This window comes from Hydra vulgaris, chromosome 03 (genome assembly GCF_038396675.1).
Source record: "Hydra vulgaris chromosome 03, alternate assembly HydraT2T_AEP".
In the NCBI taxonomy this organism is placed as follows: domain Eukaryota; kingdom Metazoa; phylum Cnidaria; class Hydrozoa; order Anthoathecata; family Hydridae; genus Hydra; species Hydra vulgaris.
The window spans coordinates 12,779,701-12,803,771 of NC_088922.1; the positions used below are offsets into that span (position 1 = coordinate 12,779,701).

At 27.1% G+C, this 24,071-nt stretch overlaps 1 long non-coding RNA gene across 1 annotated transcript; it reads left to right on the plus strand.

Moving 5' to 3' along the window:
* The first annotated feature begins 4,702 nt into the window (after nucleotides 1-4,702).
* LOC136077658 (uncharacterized) lies at nucleotides 4,703-6,475 on the plus strand. The gene is made up of 5 exons (XR_010637158.1): nucleotides 4,703-4,780; nucleotides 4,928-5,584; nucleotides 5,758-5,801; nucleotides 6,094-6,234; nucleotides 6,378-6,475. It is a non-coding gene; the product is annotated as an uncharacterized LOC136077658 (long non-coding RNA).
* The last annotated feature ends 17,596 nt before the right edge of the window (nucleotides 6,476-24,071 follow it).

Genomic DNA, 24,071 nt, shown 5'->3' on the forward strand with positions numbered 1-24,071 from the left:
TAAAAAAAAAATTTACAGTCGTAACTTATAAAAAAATAATTACATGACCGGGGCTAGAAGAAGACAAATTTAGTCTTATCATATATCGCATATTGTTTAAAATTTATAGTTTTTCAAAATATAAGATATAACAATTGCTTTGTAAAATAAAAGAAACAAAATTTATCAAAATATTAAATGACAAAAATAACATTTAAGAATTGGTTTGAAAAATAAGAAGATATGATTTTATATAAAAGCATTTTATTGGTAGAGCATTTTATAGTTTAACTTATTTTATTATATTTATAATAATTTTCATTGCCAATTAAGTAAAAGCAAATAAACAGTATAAAATAAAATTAAAAGAATAATAAATAACGCAAAAATAAAAAATAAATTTCTCAAAAAGAAGATTATCATTTAAAATGATAAAAATATATGTACAATTATTGATTAATTATGTATTAATAATCTAAAGTAATTAGTTAATTAACTATTAATTATTGATTTCTAATATAAAGAAGTTTTATTAGAAAAAATTTAATTCATTTTCAGTTAACAAAAGTAATTGCTTATGTTTTGTTTTGAATTGGTTTAGAGAATAATTAGTTTTCATTTCATTATTTAATATTATGTTCCACAACTTTGATCCTCGGTTTACAATAGAGAATTTAGTAGCGGAATAATAAGTTTTGGGTTGAATGTAGTTGTATTTTGAAAATCTAGTAGGGTATATGTGATTTATTTTTTCAAAAATTGAATAAAATAAGATTGGTAATATATTTTTATCAAGTTTGAACATGAAAAAAAGAACTTGATAGAGGTTTAGTTTATATATATTTAGGATATTGAGTTCATTAAATAGTGTTTGTGTGTGTGAGAAGCGATCTACGTTTGAAATTATCCTTATAGCCTGTTTTTGTTTGCTAAGCAAATTTTTTTATTTTCGTCGCGTTAGTGCTACACCAAGCAATGTTCGCATAACTTTAGTAGCAATGAATAAAAGAAAAGTAAATTTTTTTTAAACAAGATCGATGTAATAACTGCTTTGCTTTGTACATTATACCTAAATTTTTTGATATTTTATCCTCAACTACACCTATATGTTCCCTCCAGGTTACATTTTCGTCTAGAAACACGCCTAAAAACTTTATTGATTGCTCTCTCTTTATTAATTGATTGTCAATAAAAAGGTCCGGAAGTTCTAAGGGAATATCTGATTTTTTATGTAGGCGATGGAATAAAGTGTATTTTGTTTTAGTAATATTTAAAGATAACTTGTTTGATTTAATCCATTGGGTTAGTTTGTCTAGTTCTTTGTTTAATGTTTGGAATAATATATTGATATCTTTATTGGAATAAAACAAGCTGGTATCATCTGCAAATAAAATTGTATTTAAAATGTTAGAAAATTTATTTAAATTGTTTATATAAACAAGAAACAGAAGTGGCCCTAAAATTGATCCTTGAGGAACACCACATGTAATTGTCTCATAATTAGTTATTCCTTCATCATAAACTATATACTGCTTCCTATTAGTCAAATAACTCTCGAACCAGGACAAGTTAGTATTTTTTATACCATAACTTTTGAGTTTCGATAGAAGGATTTGATGATTGACTGTATCGAAAGCTTTACTTAAATCGATAAAAAGACCAAGGGTATACTTGCCTTCATCAAACGATTCAAATATGTCCTGAACAAGGTAAATGATTGCATGATCGGTGGAATGGCCAGATTTGAATCCAAATTGTTTATGGTAAAGAATATTATTTACATTTAAAAAAGAATAAAGCCTATTATACATAACTCGCTCTAATATTTTAGAAAAACAATTAAGAATTGAGATTGGACGATAATTTGCAACTTCAGAAGGATCGCCTGATTTTAAAATTGGAATGAGTTTTGCAATTTTTAGGTTTTCTGAAAAAACACCATGTTTTAAAGATAAATTAAAAATATGTAGTAATGGAATTTTTATGTATTTTATCGATTTAATAACGACATTACTACTTATAGAATCGAAACCTACACTTTTTTAGGGCTTTAACAAAGAGACTGCGTCTAATAATTCATTTTCCGTAAGTTTAGGATTAGACATAACACTAATGTTGTTTGAGGTTACGTAAGACTTAAAGTGTATTTTAGAAGTTGCTATATTTGATGATAAAATAGGACCTATATTTACAAAAAACTGATTAAGTGTTTCGGCCATTAAGGATTTATTTACAATACAATTGTTATTAACTTTAAGATTTTTCGGAAGTAAATTACCGTATAAACGTTTTTTACCGATTACCTCCTTTGTAATTTGCCATGTTTTTTTCGAATCATTTTTGTATTTAAATAATTTTTCCGAATAGTAATGTTTCTTTGAGCGTTTTAAAACTGATTCATATAGCCGTTTATAGGTTTTGTAATTAGTTTCATTTTTAAGAGTTTCTTTTTTAAGAAACTTGTTATATAAACGTTGTTTTTTTTTTGAGGATTTAAGAATGCCCCTCGTGATCGAGGGGTTTAAAAGTGTTTTTGTTTTGATAACTTTAGTAACTTCTGGGAATGCTTTATTATGAAGATTAAGAAATTCAGTTAAAAAGATATCATATGCTTTATCGGCATTTAGATTTAGTTGTAGGGTGTCCCAGTTGACGCCAGTAAGAAGTTTATGAAAATTTTTGATGGAAGCGTCGTTTACTAACCGTGTTGTAATTAATTTTTTTCTATCACTAAGAGCATCATAGTCGATGCAATTTTGCGATAGAATAAAAATTGTTGTTTTTTCTTTTTTTTTTCCTTTTTTTCTTTTTTCTTTCTGTAAGTATAGCCCGCCACATTCAATATAAACACTTTATTTAATTGGTTACTTATTAATTGAATAATTTATAACTCAAGTAATTTTTTTTAAACAAAAGATTAGAAATTAACTTATTGACTTTTATATATAATTTGCAAATGATTTTATCTTCTTTTTTATTGATAAGAAGACTTGAGAAAGCAAAAATCTTTTCCGAATGCAAGAAGTGAACTTGAAATTTCAAGTTATACTTCAAATCTGAAGTCTGACTAAAGTGTTATGCAAGAAACAAACTTGAAATGAATTCGCACTTGAAAAATCCGATTTCAAGTCGGAAAAAGTTAATAATTTTGCTTGGTAAGATAATATTGTTTAACAATATCAATTTATAATTATTAATAATTTGTTTATTATTTATTTATAAATAGTTATTTCAATCAAAATCTGTCATATCATTAAAGTCTTTAATGAATTTTTTTATATTTTAAAACAAATTACTGTTTACCTAGTATATTGATGTTATTATTTAATATTGTTTTTTTAACTTAAACCTTTAACCTAACTTGCAATTATAAAAATAATATCAATATACTGGGTAAACAGGGATTTGTTTTGATTACAATTAAACATTTAAATTGCGAGTTTGTGATTTTAGTTTGATTAAAAATGATTAAAAATAATAAATGTGTTATACTGTTTCTATCCCAATATTATATACATTGTATTCATATTTTTATTGATATATTAAATTTTTAATATTTTAATATACTTTTTTTAGACGCTGCACATAGTGAATTGTCAGTTCATAAAAAACGTTTGAAGTTCAACCTATCCAATTTATTTGATGATTTAAATGATTATGAATAATTTATGTAAAAAAAAGATATTATTTTATTTTATATTTACCTATGTTAAAGTCATTTTCAGGCCGAGCTCGGGCCAACATTGTTCTATCGGCTAGGTTATATTCAACGAGTATATATTGGTTGAACGCAGGCTAAATGTTGTTTGGCCGACAATAAATAATTTATTGGCAAATAGTCTATTTATTTACAAGTTAGCCCACATTCAGTTGATTCTCTATGTATATTTATGTAAATACATATATATATATATATATATATATATATATATATATATATATATATATATATATATATATATATATATATATATATATATATATATATATATATATATATATAATATTATTATAATAATGAGGGATATAAATATTGTAGACCATTTATTTACAAATTAGCCCACATTCAGCTGATTTCCTATATTTTATTATAGTATATAATAAGATATAGGAAATATATATATTATATATATATATATATATTTATATATTTCCTATATATAAATATATGTATATATATATATTTATATATAAATGTATGTATATATATTATATTATTTTATTATTATACTGAGTGATATAGATAAAAAATGCAATCTGTGCAAAATGCTGGTTGTGCAAAAAGTAGCTGATTAAGCTGATGCTGATTAATCACTACATCACTAATGTTAGCATATATAACTAACATAACTAGGAAACTACAGTTTGTGATTTGTATGCTGATTTGAATAAACTAACATAATTTTTATATATACAACAGCATACTAAGCGCAACAAAGCTTATATATTTATATATATATATATATATATATATATATATATATATATATATATACAAAAATTATATTTATATAATTTTTATAGGGTCTGTTGAATGCAGGGAGTTGAGCAATGCCAAGGATGCAAATGCTTTGTACAGTGCAAATTCTGATCCAAAATGCCAAAGTAACTTCATATATACTTAGTGATATATATATATATATATATATATATATATATATATATATATATATATATATATATATATATATATATATATATATATATATAATTTTTATAGGGGCTCTTGAATACAAGAAACTGAACAACGCCATAGATACAAATAATAGTGACAGTGCACATCCTGATCCAAAATGCCAGAGTAACTTTTTATTTAATTAGTAATAGTATAAAATGGTATACACTTGCCACTTGAAGTCTATATTGTCTTGAGCTTTATACGCTTCATTAATTCCACCATCAATAACAATTATTTCACCCTCAATAAAAATTGTATACTATTTTTTAGATGGTGCACAAAGTGAATTACAAAGACCAGTGCACAGAAAATATCGGATGTTTAGCCAATCCAATTTATTTGGTGATTCTACAGATTCAGATTAATTTATTTAAGAAATATATTTAGTTTTGATTTATATTTGTGTTTTATATATATTTTAGTTTTTTGTTTGCATTGATGTCGGCAACCAAGCTTGTAACATCGGCTACACTCTTATGATTAAAACAATCTTGGCTGAACGTCGGTTATATGTCTATTAACAGACATTTAAGTGACATTCATCCAATTTGGTTTGGTTTTTTATTTTAATGATGCATTGTAATAAAAAAAGGAATGTATTAGTTTTAATTAAAATACTAATTTTGATTTATCAACATTTTTTAATGCATAGGAAAGTTAATAATTTTGCTTGGTAAGATTCATTATGTTTCATTCATGTTTAGCAATATCAGTTTATATTTATTAATAATTTGTTTATTATTAATTTATATATATTTTTTCAGTTTAGTTTTCTCTGACATAAATGCCATTATGAAAGATTTGAAGCAATGTTTTACAACCAGATGCCTTTCCTGATGTTAACACAAAGCAGGTTGTACTGGATTACATGTTACCAGTAGCAGGATAACCTGACTTGACTTAAGGATAACCTGACCTGACTTTACAGTAATAATTTCTATTATGATAATAATGTTATGTTATAATATTTTTGCATGACTCTTTTTTTTTAAAATTATTATAATGAAGGTGTTATACTGTTTCTATGTCTATGTTATTATATATTTTATTCCTATTTTTTAATATTTTATACTATATTTTTATTGATATATAATTTTTAGGGCTGTTGATTTTGGTGATGCATATCTTGATTCTAAAAGCCTGGGTAAGTTTATTATTATGTGTGTGTGTGCGTGTGTTTATATATATATATATATATATATATATATATATATATATATATATATATATATATATATATGCATATATATATATTCGTTGCATTCAACAGCCCTAAAAAAATTATATAATTTTATATTAAAAATTATATTATGTATATATATATATATATATATATATATATATATATATATATATATATATATATATATATATATATATATATATATATATATACATAATATAATTTTTAATATAAAATTATATAATTTTTTTAGGGCTGTTGAATGCAACGAATTAAACAATTCTAAAGATACAAATGATTTCGACGGTGCACATTCTGATTTAAAAAGTTTATACACTTCCAGTCTGGTCAGCCAGTCAATTTTCAGTCTATAAATTTGTATACACCACATCAAGTAAGACAATGTATTTACATACTGCTTATAACATCAATTTCACCTTAAATAAAGTTATTAGTTTTCTTATTGCAATTATTCATTCATATCAGTTATATTGCTCTAATTCATATGTGAAAATTTAGTTTTATACTTTTTTTTAGATGCTGTACACAGTGAATTGTCAGTTAAAAAAAACGATGGAATTTCACCCGATCCAATTTATTTGATGTTTCAACTGATTCAGAAAAGTTTATTTAAAGAAATATATAACTTTATTTTATATTTGTGTTTTATATATACTTTAGTTGCTCAATCCTTTTTTTACGATTTAAATTTGTGTGTTAAGATTTGCATCGGCTAGCCGATGCAAATCTTAACACACAAAGTTAAATTTGTAAGTCATTTTAATCAGCGGGCCTATCTCGGCTGCCGATATTGGATCGCCATCGTTTTTGTCCATACGGAATCGCGTCGGGCCGAGATCGGCCAGCCGATGCATCGCGCTAGTTTGAGCGGCTTGCCGACGTTGGACCGACCTCGATCCGTACGGACAAAAACTCCGTCGGGCCGATATCGGCAGCCGAGCTCGGTCCCACATCGGCTTTAACACAGGGTATAATTGTATTATAATAACTATAACTATCTAAAATCAAATATATATATATATATATATATATATATATATATATATATATATATATATATATATATATATATATATATATATATATATATATATATATATATATACTGTTGTTAAAAATGTGCTTGTTTTTTGGACATCAAGTATATATCAAAGAAATGCTGGTTTTCTAGTATATTTCTCTCAACTTTAAAAACCTTTTTTCTTACTAACTGCCAAGTTTCATTGAAAAAAAAGCATACTCAGACACCTTAATACTATACTCCAATTAGGTAAAACTTTGTTGTTGTTTAGACATAAAGACACACACACACACCATGGCCTACTTTATTTATACGGCCGGATATTTTGCATTTTGAAGAAAAAAATAGAAGGCCAGTTTTCTCGAAAAGTGTTTTTAAAGAAGCAGCTTTGAAAGTTTAAAAAGATGGTTAACAAATGTTGCGTTGTAAATTGTCGTTCAAATTATCATAGTTATGGTGAAGTATCTACAGTAGTATTTTCGTTTCCAAAAAATGAAGAGTTAAAAAAAAGTTGGATTAAATTTGTAAATAGAAAAGATTGGACACCTACTAATTCTTCCGTTATATGCATTAAACACTTTGAAAAAAAATATTTTCAGAAAGGTAACACGAATCAACGATTTAGATTAATAAAAAAACTAAAGCTTATTCCAACTATTTTTGATTGCACAAATTTGACTGAAGAAGGTTCATCACAACTTATAAAATCTTCTAATTCGTTAAGAAAATCACCAACTAAAAGAATATTTCAGCCAGATCAATATAAACAGTTTTTATTGAATGATTTGATTAGTAGCTTTGACGATATTACTGAAAGTCTTGCTCCAGATGGTTTTTCATTCTTGAAGTAACATGATCATGTAATTTTTTATAAATTGAGTCATAGTACTTTATCTATTCCAGAAGTTACAGAGTGCATTCGTGTAAACAATGAGATGCATGTTAAATTATTTTACAAAGGTTCACCTCTACCATTGCCTCAGTGGTTTCGTCAAGGAAGAGATTGTCGTTTATCTTGTAAAAGTATGCTTCATAATTTTCCTACCTACATTAAATCACAAGCCGAACAATTTTCATCTGTATTGACTGAATTACAGCAAATTAAATATATGAAAAAACCTATTTATTCAGCCAATATTATAAAATATTCACTGATATTACGATATACTTCTATGCAGTCATACCAACTTTTGCGTGAAGGATTGCCTTTACCATCATTATCATTACTTAAAAAAATAACTAGTGGAAATATTGATGCTCTAAGTTGTGCAAAACGTTTAAAATTAGAAGGTAAGATATCTCAAGACATTTGCTTGATTTTTGATGAAATGTACTTGCAAAAATGTGAGGAGTATTTTGCTGGAGAGATGATTGGTAGTGATGAGTCTGGAGAAATGTATAAGGGAATAGTTTGTTTTATGATAGTTTGCCTGAAACAAAACATTCCATATGTGATTAAAATGTCTCCTGAAAAAAAAAGTCAATGCTGAATGGTTGAAAGAAGTAATTTTTGAATGTCTTCGTATTTTAACTGAATGTGAATTTAATGTTAGAGTTATTGTGTGTGACAACCAGACAACCATTCCTCTAATGTTTCTTGTTTTAAAAAAATTCTTTGTGCATCGAATCAACAAGCCGAAGATTTGTTTTTTATTTACAATCTAAAAAAAATTTACCTTTGTTTTGATGTTGTACATCTTATTAAAAACATCAGAAATAATTTGTTAAATTGCAAAAGATTTTTATTTCCAGATTTTAACTTTAATGGATTTAAAGATCCGATAATTGTATGTGGGGGAGAAATTAAATGGAGCACCTTCCATAATATTTATGAAAAAGACCTCGCTCTTGATGCTGGCTTGCGTAAAGCACCAAAAATAACAATGAAAGTATTACATCCTGGCAATTTTAAACAAAATGTTTCTTTAGCACTTGCAATTTTTGATGAAACTACATCTGCAGCGATTCACTCATATTTTCCTGATCTTAAAAGTAGTGCAGATTTTCTTACATTATTTAACAAGTGGTGGGTTTTATCAAATTCTAAATGTCAATATTCAACATGTAATATTTTAGGTAATGCAGTCGTTTCTGGTGATAAAAAACCTGAATTTCTTAGGGAAATGGCACATTGGATTGAAGCTTGGCAATCACAAAAGATACCAAACTGTGAGAAGTTTACTTTAAGTGTTCAGACAGCTGCAGCACTAATAAGAACACTTAATAGTCATGCCTTATTGATCGAGGACTTACTTAATGATGGATATCACTTTGTTTTAACTGCGAGATTTCAAAGTAACCCATTAGAAAGGAGATTTGGACAATATAGACAAATGAGCGGTGGAAGATTTTTGGTGGGTTTAAAAGATGTCACTATTTCTGAAAAAATATTAAAAATCAAAAGTATAGTTAAAGAAAGTATAAACTTTGATGATAGTTTGAAAATGCCTCTTGAGTCAGAAAATAATTTAACAGACTTGAAAAACCCAGAAAGTAGGGAAGTAGGTGCTCATATTGCTGGATATATAGCAAAGAAACTTAAAAAACGTTTTGGTACATGTTGTAAAGAATTTTTATGTTGTGTCAATATTGATGAAAGCAATCCTGATCATACTTATTTAACAATTATTTCTAGGGGTGGTCTCACTATTCCTTCACCATCACTTTTGGATTATGTTTGCACATCCTTTGCTATGATTGACTACTCTTATAACAAAATAAAGAAATTTAATTTACATGCACGACAAGCTTTAGAATATTTTTTAAACCACTTCTATGACTCTTTTCAGACTTTTTCTTGTCCCATGCATGAGAAAATTGGGATAAAACTTGCTGGAAGAATTGTTATCAACATTTTTCTTAATAATAAAAGAATTATCTCTACCAGCGAAGTAGCTGTTGATCATGTAAAATCTTTTAAAAAGAAAAAATTTGAGAATGTTTAATATATTATTTATAATATAATTATTTTATTTTTTAATGAAAAAAGAAAAATATTTTAATATTTTTATAACTGTTCTTGTTTCTTACATTGTTTTTACTAATTCTAAATTTTAAAATAAAGACTCTTTTTATTTATTTATTTCCTAATAAATGTTCGTTTAATATCAAAAATTATGAATATATACAACTTTAGTGGACTTTTTAAATTTAGAAAATAAAATAATTTTGAAAATGTTCAAAACGTATTAAGTTTTTGAAACATTACGATTTTAAAAACTGGCCTTCTATTTTTTTCTTCAAAATGCAAAATATCCGGCCGTATAAATAAAGTAGGCCATGCACACACACATAGGGTAGATTAGGGTAATATGAGCACCTTGGTAATATGAGCATACTTAAAGATTTCTTAGATGTAAGCAGTGAAGTTAAAGTTGCTATATTTTTTTTTTAATCGACTTTATGTGGTGATTACAGGAATCAGTACAATTAGCGTACATCTATATTCACTAATTAGCGGCTATCGTCTAATTAAAACTCTGTTAAATTTTTTGCGTTGTTAAAATAATATCATCACGCATGAATAAATATGTGGCGCAAAAATTTGGTGCTAAAATAATTAATTTTTTTATAAAGAAAGATGTGCTGGCTAAAAATCCGATCCATTTTTGTTTAAAAAGTAATGCATCGAACTATTTAGTTTTCACTTTATTGAAAGATGCCACTTTTGTGTAATATGAGCATGCTCAAATTACCCAGTGATTTAATATTTTAACAATAATAAACATTTTTCTGTAATTTAAATTCAAAAAAATTTATTTTTCATCGTTCCAAGGTTTGAGTTAATGAGATTGAAAAAATAAGGAAGTAATTTTTTTTTTTCTTGCGGAAAACATGGTAGTATTGTTTCGACAAAAAGTGGCTTAAAATTTGATCTTTTAATGATAAGTTTTGTTAATAACGAATCATAATATTTTAAAAATTAGTTCTAATTGTCAGGTTGGTATTTTTTTTCTAAAATAAATGTTTTTTTTTTGAGTTAGTTTAAAGTGCTCATATTACCAAGTGGTCTGGGTAATATGAGCGTTTTTGCTACTTTTTTAAAACCTCTGTTTTTATGAAAAAATTTTGATCATGAGTAGGGATCCCTAAATATTGTTTATTTGCAAAAATTTTGGATCCAGCTTAATTATTTTTGAAATTATTCCAATTTTTGCTTAAGGTGCTCATATTACCCTAATCTACCCTATATATTGTCAGTATATACAATATATATATACAAATATATTAGTGTGATTCAGATTGTAATAGAAAAAAAAAGTTCACAAAAAGCATTCTTCTCAAGGTTGCCTGTGTTCCTTTATCACCTAGGATCGTGTGTACCAAAAATTAGACTAAAAAAAGAAATTTTAGGGGTTGCCATGTTTTATAAGATGATATAACCAATGGTAAAATTTTGTGATTCTCCCAAATTTTGCAAATTTGTTTTTTTATTTAAGATATATCTATATATACATATAACAATATATTTTGAATAAAAATTAATATGGCAACCACTAGATCTTCTGCTGTGGTGTGGCTTGTTGGTAAAACTAAACAAACTCTGTCGACTGCCAGACTTCCTTCAAGAGGGAATGTTCTTCGGAGGTTGCTCTTTCATCATATAGAAGAGAAACAAGAAGTGAAAAAAATTATTCGGGCAAAAATCGAAGCAGTTCTTGTTAGAATTCTAACTCAAAGAATTGACAATGTAGAAAGGAAGTTAAAAAAAACTTTATGACGAATATCTGTTGCTGAAAAACACCGACGATCAATATTGGACAGCTGTCAAATGAAAGAAGGAATTTTCTATGCTGACCTTAAAGAACTTTTTGATATATCAACCAAAAATGCATCAGAAGTTATGAAAAACAATGAAGATAAAGCATTTTTACATCAGCAGCAAGAAGATCCATTAAGTTGTAGCATGGCAGGAATTGATCGGAATCTAACAGCTAGGGAGACACGGAAACGAGTCCAAGAAACTAAAATGGAATTGAGGCGTCAAAGCAGTAAAGCGGAACTGATGGAAAAAACAGAACTCATTTCTTTTTCATCAGCAGTTGACATTGTGAGTGAAAGTAGCTCAAGTTTCTCGGATGATGATGAATATCAGACTCCTTCCACTTCCAGCTCACTGAGCACAGGTGGTTCAACGAAAAAGAACATGAAAGTTCTAACAAATAATGTTGTATCGTCTCTTGATGGTGTTAATATTTCTGATCGCCGTGCACTCTTTGTGGTTGGAACAGTTGTTCAGGCTCTTGGTCACTCTCTAAAAGATTTATCATTGTCGTAGAGCACAATCCGCTGAGAAAGGCGATCTATTCGTGAAGTGCTGACTACAACTGACAAGGTTGATTTCTCTCCTGATGATCCACTTCTTCTGAATTATGATGGAAAGCTCTTAACTTATATCACTGGTGGTCAAAAAAAAGTGGATAGAATTGTCATCCTTGTGGTGGGGTGGAAAAATTGCTGGGCGTTCTAAAGATTAATCGAGGTACAGGTGAGCAACAGGCTAATGCTTGCATGAAGGCTCTTAAAGATTGGAAATTGGAAGAACTTGTTCAGGGACTGGTTTTTGACACTACTTCATCCAACACTGGGTTTAACATTGGTGCCTGCACAATAATAGAGCAGAATCTTGACCGTAATCTTATATGGATAGCATGCATACACCATGTCTTTGAAGTCATGCTTTCCACTATTTTCATGACTGCATTTGGAAGCAGTGGAGGACCTGAAGTTGGAATTTTTAACCGCTTCCAGAAGCAATGGCCAGCAATCAACAAGGAGGTGTTCACGATAGGGAATGAACATCGGAGTTGAATGTAAAGTTTCGGGCACCAGGTGCAACACACAATGCACGTTGGACGCTAAAAGCTATATATTGTATGAAGATATATTTGTTTCAGGATCAATTTGTTATTACTGCAAAGAGTAAGAAAGGAATAACAGACATAAGTCTTTTTGTGGCATTTATATACGGACAGTTTTGGAATGAAGCTCCATAAGCTAAACGAGCACCATTCAATGATGCCAAGCTTCTTCAACGAATTCAAGAGTATTCAAATCGTGCAATTGCAATTAATGCAGCAAAAAGCTTTTCATTGCGATCTGTCGCGATAAAACAACAGCCAAAACAGAAATCTCTCAAAAGACTTGATGCTGCCACATTCAATTGTCACAGTACATTGTCTTCCTTCGTTACACAACGCACCGCAGAACTTTTCGATTTAATTTTGAAAAATAGTAAAGAAAAAGCTGAATTATTTTTAATGAAAGAATCTTCAGAGTAAGAAATGGATTCAACATATCTTGAAATGAAGCACAAGGTTCGTCAAATGAAGGTCGTCGACGATTGCGCGGAACGAGGCATAACACTAATAACATCCTTCAACAAAAGCATTACGAAAGATGAAAACTAAAAGCAGTTTCTTCTTTGATTGGTTGATCTTCACCGGAAGGAATTTCCAGTTGCATCAAAGTCTACCCTGATGAAGATGACTGTTGAATGATGAAAATGATTGAATTACAACCCCCTCAAATTGAGGGGGTTTAAACTTTATATGGTCATAATTTTTGAACGCTTAGAGATAATACTATGAAACTTAAAAAATAACGATGAATTTAAGTCTAGTTGAGAATAAAATATTTTATTTACAAAAAATATTTTATTAACTTGTTGCTCTCAAGTTTGGGGCAGGTGTAGCAAAAATTTTGGGGCTTTTTTGTTCCCAGCCTCCAATCACCGCAATTTTTTGCAAAACCTCATTATTTGATATAAGTATAGACATAAAAATGTTTGGAGTTAGCTCCATGTCTGGAAATTATCTATCTCAAAAATAAAAAATGATGGATCCGCTACTGAAATATAAATATATATATATATATATACATAAATGTATATATATATATATATATATATATATATATATATATATATATATATATATATATATATATATATATATATATATATATATATATATATATATATATATATATATATATATATATAAAATATATATATATATATATATATATATATATATATATATATATATATATATATATATATATATATAAACCATTTTTTATGCCGTCTGCTTTTTTATGCGAAACTTCATTTGTGCGTTTTGTTTTATGCGATTTTTTTGTGCGATCTCAAATAATTTAATTTTTGAATGCGCAATAATTTCAATCTCAACGATTAAAATGTGTAATATGTATGTACATACTTCATTATATACACAGTTCATAAATACAGGTTTTAGGTATAAAATGATATGACCCCAGAAGTTTCAATGGATTTAGGTCTCTAATATCATACATTATGAGGATCTGACTTTAAAAAAATCCAATGTGTGGCCCTTTTTGAGAAACTTCAGTTTGAAAATTTGCAAAAATTTCATAATATTTTTATAAGATTTTTAATAGTTTAACTTCTTTAATTAATATTTAAATCAACAATATGGTTGAGGATACAATGTTTATTATTATTTGTCAAGTATAACAAGACAACGACATTTTAGTTAAAAACCCAAAAAATTAGATCTGATTCCCGTTCTATATCAATATTTGTAGCTATATTGCATAACTAGTCATATAAATATACTTATATATATATATATATATATATATATATATATATATATATATATATATATATATATATATATATATATATATATATATATATACATATATACATATATATATATATATATATATATATATATATATATATATATATATATATATATATATATATATATATACATATATACATATATATATATATATATATATATATATATATATATATATATATATATATATATATATATATATATATATATGTATATATATATATATATATATACATATATATATATATATACTTATATATATATAGATATATATTTATACATATATATATATATATACATATATATATACATATATATATATATATATATATATATATATATATACATATATATATACATATATATATATATATATATATATATATATATATATATATATATATATATATATATACATATATATATACATATATATATATATATATATATATATATATATATATATATTTATATATATATATATATATATATATATATATATAAATGTATATATGTTAACATAATGATTCTGCTATTGCAGTCGTAGTATTTTTTATGTATTCTCGTTTTTATTTTTTACATATATCTATATTTTAATGGATTACAATAAAATAGTATTTTTTATAAACACTTATTCAAGTTTTTACTGTCTTCTTATGCTCATTTTCGAAACTTAGATATGTAGCAAGATATATACTTATATGTCTTAAATAGATATTCTGCAAAAATAAAAAAACAAAATCTACAAAACTAGTTTAAAGAACCAAAAGGTTATTTTTTAAGATTTAAATTATATACCGATAAACCTTACACTGGAGAAATTGATCAAAGAACATATCAATCCCAACTATTCAAAACATGTGTTTGAGTATCCAACAGGTAAAACTTACATTAAAACTTTAAATATAATAGGTTAAGTACTGTAATCAATTTAATATTGTGCTTTGACAGTTTTTTTGACAATTTAATATGTATTGAACGAAATATTATTTTAAAAAAAAACTTGTCTTACAGCTCCCTCACAACAATGTTCTTTGTTAAAAACAGATGTTATTTTTGAATTCATAACTTTATTTTTGTTATAAGGAATTTGTTCATCATGCAAATCATACATGTACAAGCTGGCTTCCAATAATCCTATTCCAATAAATGTTACTGAAAACTGGACGCAAGCGGGCCTAATGCTTTTCAAATCTGGAAGAGACTGTGTCATACAGTGTACAGTCTGTTCTATGGATCATAGGGTACTAGAGAAAACTAAAGCTAGAATTGAAAAGTCAAAGTCAGAAAAACCTCTTATTTTATGTCCTAACTGCTTTTGTAACTTTGGTAAAGATTTACCCCACAAAAGTTCTCCTGGGCAGGAGAAGGTAAATATTTCAAGCCACCTAAGTAGCAGATCATCAAAGGTACAACAGCAAGTTACTTCAACTCTGCTTAAAAACATCTATAAATCTTCACTGACAAACCTTGGAGAAGAGATCATTATTTCAACAGGTTAGGTTTCCTATCTAATATACCATAAATAATATATGAAATAACAATTTTCATATTTTCAGCATCAGCTCTTTTTCAAATATGTAAGAGCAGTTATTAAATTTTATTACAGGAGGACCATTATTTCCTGTAAAAAAAAAGAAAGTAAAATTTGAAAAGATCCACCCTCTAATAAACAAACTAGGACTTAGTCAGTATATAAATAAGCAGATGTTGCAGGGGCTTCAAAAATGCGGTATTAAATTTGAATCATTCATGGAGGCAAAACTAGACGAGAGGAGCAAGATCCTTTCAGATTTTTATGCTGCTAAGACAATTCAATCTGAAGAGAAGATAAACGATAGACTTACAAAGGTAGTTTCAAGAGACCTTGCTTATATTAAAGACCTTACAGAGTTTCTCAGCTTTGTCATGGATTTCAGAGCGCAAAACTACTACTGTACCTTTGTCAGAGTTGGAATTAATTCAGGTAACCAAAGTTAAAAATTAGGGGTATGGAATAAAGTTTAGCATTTTTTTAATATAGTATTTAGTAAAATGTTCACTCAATTTCATGTTCAACTTAGGTGGAGGTTCATTGAAAGTAATCTGTAACATATTCGAGCCTGAAAAAGTGAGAGAGGACGACATGGGGGACAGAGGAACATTCTCTGGGATCAATGGTTCTGTCGCTCTTGCATATGCAGATAACTTACAAGAGACCCATGATAACTTATTGCAGATTGTCGAGAGCATAAATCTGCATGAATGCAAATATTCTCTGGCATCAGATATGAAACTCATCTGTATATTGTTGGGAATTTCGGTAATACATATATATTATAATTCAAATTTATATATTTTTTACATTACTTGAACACATATGTGTTCAAGTAGTTTACGGAACATTTGGAAACATTTTGGATCCCAATTACGAAGAAGACATTCACGTATTTACGCAATCTTACGTGGTTACCCAAGAATACCGTAAGGAGGTAGAATATAAAATATACTTTTTGCTTTTAATAATATTGCCTGCGCCAGTACATGGGTATTTCACTATAATTTATGTTATACTATAGTTTATACTTTTTTGATAAAGATATCATTACAATAAACAGCATTATTTTAAAAAAATTGATTGATGTTTTATTATAGTATCTTCAGAAAGATTTAACTGTTACTCGAAAAGTACATGTTACTACAGCACACTTAGAAGAATTTATCTCCAGATCCGGGCATTCTCTTGGAAGATATGCAGAGCAGGCTTCTGAATCAGCTCATGCTAAAATGAAGCCTGTCATCAACAGATTCAATGTTTCCCAAATGAACAAAAAACATCGGACAAGAAGCAAGAGAATTGCAGAGGTGTTTAGTAGTAATAACCTGTAATCAAAGAACCGGGTCAAATTTTTAATATATTATTAAAGGATATATTTTCATTGTTTTTTTAGCTAAAGTTTTTTAGTCTTGTTATATTTAACAAAAAATAATAATAAACATTGTATCATCAACCTAATTGTTGATTTAAATTCTAATTAAAGAAGTTAAACCATTAAAAATCTTATAAAAATATTATTAAATTTTTGCAAATTTTCAAACTGAATTTTCTCAAAAAGGGCCACACATTGGATTTTTTTAAAGTCAGATCCTCATAATGTATGATATTAGAAACCTAAATTCATTGAAACTTCTGGGGTCATATCATTTTATACCTAAAACCTATATTTGTGAACTGTGTATAGTTACTGTTATGAACATGCAACTACAAATTGCGTTACAACGTTAACTTTTAAATAGTTTTTATATAAGAGTTGAATTGAATTTTTGTGTAGCAATGCAAAGAGGTTTGAGTGTATCAGCTATTGCTTCTTTTTATGAATTTAAAGTTTTATTTGTATATAAACAGTATTCTTAAGTTTTTTAGATTTTACAAACTTTTAGGTTTTCCAGGATATCTTGGAACAATAGATGGAGCATATCCTATAACAAGTCCTGAGGGAAAAAATGCAGAATTGTATCAAAACAGAAAAGGATACTTTTCTTTGAACTGCCAAATACTTAAAGGTCCTTCAAAAGAAATTTTGTCTGCTGTATTAAATGGACTATATGTGTTCACGGATCACGAGATTATACCAACTCAGCCATTAAACAGGTTTTAGAAGTTCATCTGCACATCCATGTTATAGGGGACAACACCCCATATTATCAGCACTGGTGGTAAAGTGGAATCTTGCTTTACTCACAATATTGCCTTTTGACAAAATGATCTTAAGGTAAACATTTAAATGTAAAATTATAACGAGGAAAATGGTTCCAAAGCATCAACGAGAGGTTTTGTTGGAGAAATTAAAATAGTGACTCGATTTTTTTTATAAATACTTATCAAAGAATAAAAACAATAATTATCGAAAAGTATCAACAAAGAAAATCTTTTTTATTGATAAAGTAAATGAAGAACTCAATCTGAAAAAAAAGGTGTTATTTGGAAATAAAAATAACATTCAAAAACATAGCAATGCTCTAATAAAATAATCCTTATAATTGTGTTTATTAAAATTGGTGTGTTAATATGTAACATTGTCAATATTTTTTGTAAGTTTGTATTTTAATGTCATAATAGTTTTGTTATCCGTCTGGCTTTTCTGGTACCTAAAGTTTTCTGATAATACCAGAAGACCTTACTTCAAATATGAACTTCTGTGAATTGCTTGGTTGTTTTTTATATATTAATATTGATATTGTAAAATGCTATATGTAATAAGCGAGAAAGAAAATTTACCTATAACTTTTAAGTTTTTTGAAACTTAAATAATTTAAATTCTAAAATTGTATTATCCCCATTTTAACAACTTTAAAATAGAGTTAAATGAATTTGTGACAATATTTGCAAAGCGTTGTCTCTTGTTAGGATATTAGAGTTTATTTAGGCCAGTTTCACCAGTCTTCTTTTCATCTCTTTTACTAAAATTGAAAAAATAAATAGGTTTATTTAGCCGAAATTAATTGTTAATATAATAAACTTTATAAATGCAAAAACGTTTTTTCTAATTCATATATTGACTAAATGGCCACACTCTTCCTGTCACTTCAATGATTCAAGTCAGCTCAAAATAAACGGCAATTTTTTGCAAAGCATCCTTAAATGACATAATTTTAAGCATATAGTTGTTTGGAGCTTGCTCCGTGTCCAGAGGTTAGCTATCTCAAAGACCATAAAATGCTAGATCCGCTTTTGATCTATACAGATTTTGACGCTGTCGTTCTATTACCGTTGTAACAAAAATAGGTTCCGTCGTACATTAGATGAAATCTAACTTGTATTAACCATTTTCTTCTACTGATTTTGTTCTCTATCTCTATAAATATTATATTCGTCCTAACATTGAAAACTTTTGTCATATATTCAAAAACTAATTTTCTGTTAACTCCAAACGTAATTCGTGTTTGCTTGCAGCCTTGTAAGAGTTAAATTTTTCTTTTTTTAATTGTAGCAAGAAAATTGAATAATAAAAACCTTGTGTTCGACATATATGCTTTGCTGATAACCGCATAGCGTATATGCCAATAGAATGTTAATCAGCTGTGACGTCGTAGTTAGAGCCTCGGACTAAATAGATGGTAACACGAGCATGTTCATTTTAATCCAGTGTTTTTTAATAAATTACCAAGTTTTAATAAAAATACAAAAAATAATTTTATTATTTTTGTAACACTTTTTAATTTATTTTTGTGAGTTAATAATTTAAAGTTTAAAACTGAGAAATATTATTTAAAAATGTATAGTTAATTTTGCTTTTATTTAAATTTTTAAAATTGCACCTTCAAATCAACGCTTTTTAAGTTTTTCAAGTTTGACTTTCTTAAGCGCAATATTAAAATTTTCAAGTTTCGTTTACGCATTTGGTCAACTTTTTTTTTCGAAGTCTAACTTGACAAAGTCAGACTTCAAAGTTCAAGTCGAACTTCACTCAAGTTCGCTTCTTGCATTCTACCCTAAATCTTTTGACTTTGAAGTTCATAGTTTAAAATAGAGTATTTAAATTGGAGTGATTAAAAGACAAGTTAATATTATAAGCATTCATTATAAAAGATATTTTAAATAATGCTTTTATTTTAAATGATCATTGCTGTATCATGACATATCATTGGTGTATATTAATAATGATATGGCCTGGGTCCGCTGGGGAGTTTAAATTTAAATAACGAAAACGTTAACAAAATTCTTTTATTTTTTATTTAAATCAGATACATCGGAGTCCTTCAAAAAACTTAACATGCTAACATTTTTAGCGTCACTAAAGTATGAAAATCTTCTTTTTGTTTTTGAGTCCTTAAATAAAAACTTACCATTTTTATTCCTACATTACTAGAACTATTTAAAATGGAACACTAAATGTACCATTCTATAAAACCCAGAAGTATGGTAAACATTCTATTATCTATAAGTGCGTCTGTAAATGGAACAGAAGCCATGTATGTGCTTTAAAAGATTTCAATAGACTACATCTTGAAATACCTTTTCTTTAAAAATCAAACAAAAAAATTCTGAAAAATATTTTATTTTACCTTTTAGACATTCTTATGATCAAAATTCTCACTTAATTTTCTTTTGTCATTGCTGCATATCATCTGTACTTTATTGTTTGTTTATTTTTTCCTTATTTTCTTCTTCTATGTTTTAACTCTTTTTTTGCAGATAATTGTTTCTTCGTTAATATTTCTTTCTCTATTTTCGACTTTTATTGCTCTTTTGTCTTCTGGATCCCCTCAGTTAGCTTTAGCCCCCTCAGTTAGCTTTGGTCCCCTCAGTTAGCTTTAGCCCCCTCAGTTAGCTTTAGCCCCCTCAGTTAGCTTTGGTCCCCTCAGTTAGCTTTAGCCCCCTCAGTTAGCTTTGGTCCCCTCAGTTAGCTTTAGTCCCCTCAGTTAGCTTTAGTCCCCTCAGTTAGCTTTGGTCCCCTCAGTTAGCTTTGGTTGCGCCTCTATTTAAATATATTTTTAAACAGTTTTAAAAATTTATAAAAATTTCGTTTTGTAAATATCTATAGAAAAGTATTTCGTTTTTATAAATAAGTAGAACTCGCCGCATAGAAGTCATTAAATCATTGTATTGAACTAGTGTTTTGAAAGACTATTTTTTTTTTAAATTAATTTGTATTTTCTGTCATAGTTTCTTTGTTTTGTGGTTTATTTCGAGTTGCTTTAAAGCAACTCAGTTTACTTAAGAGAGCAATAGCGGGCTTGTTCTAAAAACGTTTGTATTCGCATTATCTGAAGCAACATAAATTTTATTTATGCATTACTTAGTTTCAAACTAGATTAAAAAGAAGTTTATTATATTCGTAGTAACATTACATATAATTTTTTTATGATTTACTTTGGTAATATGACTTCAAAACGGAAATTGTCTGGTGCGAATGGGAAGCGCCTTAAACCGCTAATAGAAAGATTGGAAAGAGAAGATAAAAATTGCAATTCTTTCAATGCAAGAATTGTTGTCTTAACAAATTCTTTTAGCACTGCTTCTACTGTTATGAATACATATCTTGTTAGTCATGCAACTACCGCTACTAATTCATTTTTATTAGATACTACTTCAACTTTAAGTGGTTTTGACTGTGCTTTTACTAGTGTACCTCTTGCTAATCTTGTCACTACCGCAAATAGTATATTTTCTGTTGGCTCTGAATATGCTGTTACTATGGAAATCTTGAGTATGTTATAATGTTTAACAAAAGTCTCATACAATACAAGACTTGTTTTTCAAAATAAACCTTGTTTGTCGTTCCTTATTTTCTTTAACTTTCCACATCACGTAGGCATTTGAAAACATTTGTACAACGTATCGATGCAGAGAGAAGATCTTTCATACAAACGTTTGAACCTCCGCATATTTAACTTTTTTTTAATTTGTTGTAGGTTGTAACTAGAGCAACACTACAAATATTTGACACTTAAAAGTTTACGAAACTTATAAAAACATGCTATATCGCTCTTTGCATGATGTAGGTATTAAAACAGAAAGTTAAAAAGTTTTATAGTTTAGAAACATATTGGTTGCGCCCCTCCTCTTTATTGCATACCCCTCCCCCTTCTTAATTTAAAAAAAGTTTGAAACATTTTCCATTTTCTTCTTATTTATGCAAACACATCTCTGCATGTAGGAAAATTTATAACTTATTTTTTTTTTAATTTATATATATGTCATATATAAACATTTTACAACGTTCTTATTTACAAGCTTCAAAATAAAATATAAAATAAAAGAATGACTGGAGCAAGTAGAAGGTAGTAGTCTTATTATCAAGCCCATATACTAAACTTAAAGTGTTTTTTTTTCTTTCAGAAGTTTACTTTATATAAATATATACTTTCTCATATTATAAAACAATGTAAATTCACTACAATAGAATAAATAGATTAAAAAAAAAAAAAGAACTTTAATAAAACAAGATTTTGTAGTATAATAAGAACTAATAAAAGAAAAGTTTTTTTTTTAATTTTTTTTTTTCTGTTAAAAATGCAAAAATATGTTTGTGTCTGGTAAGTCAAGCCAGAGCCTGATCTTCCACAAGGCACGTAAGGCCCGGGTCTAGGGCCCCCAAAATTTAGGGGTTCCCTATTTTTCAGCTTTTAATATTTTTTTTAGCCCATCAGAACTTTTCTGACGTAACAGTAGAATTTAAAAATATTTATTTCATTTAAAATTTTTTTAGGTAAAAAAGAACTAAAATGTTTTTAAATATACCTCTATGTTTTACTCAAAATCTCAAAAACCTTATGTTCTGTTGCATTTCGGAATTAAAATTATGAACACAAGTTCAAAATCATTTTTTTTAAAAAGTTATTTTGATAATTTTATACAACGTTTAAATTGTTTGACATTATAAGGAAAATAATATTAAATTATAATAAAAAAAATGTAATCAAGGTTGGTTTTTTATTCAACTTGCAACGTAAAAAATAAAAACTTACCAGGGTTAGCTTTTATATTTTACGTTGCAATTTGAAGAAAGCTAAACTTTCTTTATACTGAAACGTAATCAAAAAAAGATTATCTTACAATAATAAATATGTACCTCTTCTAAAATTAATGTTAAATCTAAGAATAAAATTGTTTACATTGTCACCATAATGAAAGCCAGCCAAAATAAAAATGTTCTAAAATCTCACTCATTTAAATGTATCATACCTAATATTCTCATTTTCAGCTGAAAATACACTGAGTATATTTTGGATAATTTAGAATTTGTGAATAACTTGGAAAATATTTATTTTATATTAAAGTATAAAATAGATATTATCCAAATTTTTTTTTAAAAACAATATTTTTAGAAACTAAATACAAGTGCTGTTGAACGGTATGAGCAAATGAATCAATGACTGATGTATTTATGAGGAAATATAATGAATAGTTAACTGGATAATATTCAAACCAGTTAAATCTAGTTATACGTTAACTCAATCATTATTTTGAAATAATGGATCTAAAGATGAAATATAAAATCAATTGAATAGATAGTTAGGCGTAACAAATCTATTTATTACATCGAATAAATGCAATATTATAATACATAATAATGAATTTCTATTTTTGTATTATTTAATTTCTTCGAATCAAAATGTAACGACGATAGTGGATTGACTGATATCGCAATTTGATCCAAAAAATTTTTAAATAAAACAAACTCTTTAATTTCAATAAAATTAAGTTATCTCTTTTCGGTATGTTATAAAGCTTACTAAAATCAGGTTTGGTTTTGCAATGTATTCTTTTCTTATAAGGAGGTAGGAAGACCATTATTTTAAAGGGATTGGCATAAATCTCTTAGTAATGATTGCAACAATAAAACTAATTTTATTATAATTATTGTTTTTTATTTTAGTAACATACGAATTACAAACTGATGAAGTAATAATTTAAAAAATGTAGATGAAAGTTAAAACATAGATAACGTTGGCTAATGGCAGTTGGTTGGTTGACAAAAATAATAATAAGATTGATTTTCTTTTAATTTGTTTGCTTCTACTTTTTTAAAAAGATACTGTTATTAATTTAAATGCGATTTCCTCGAGGAT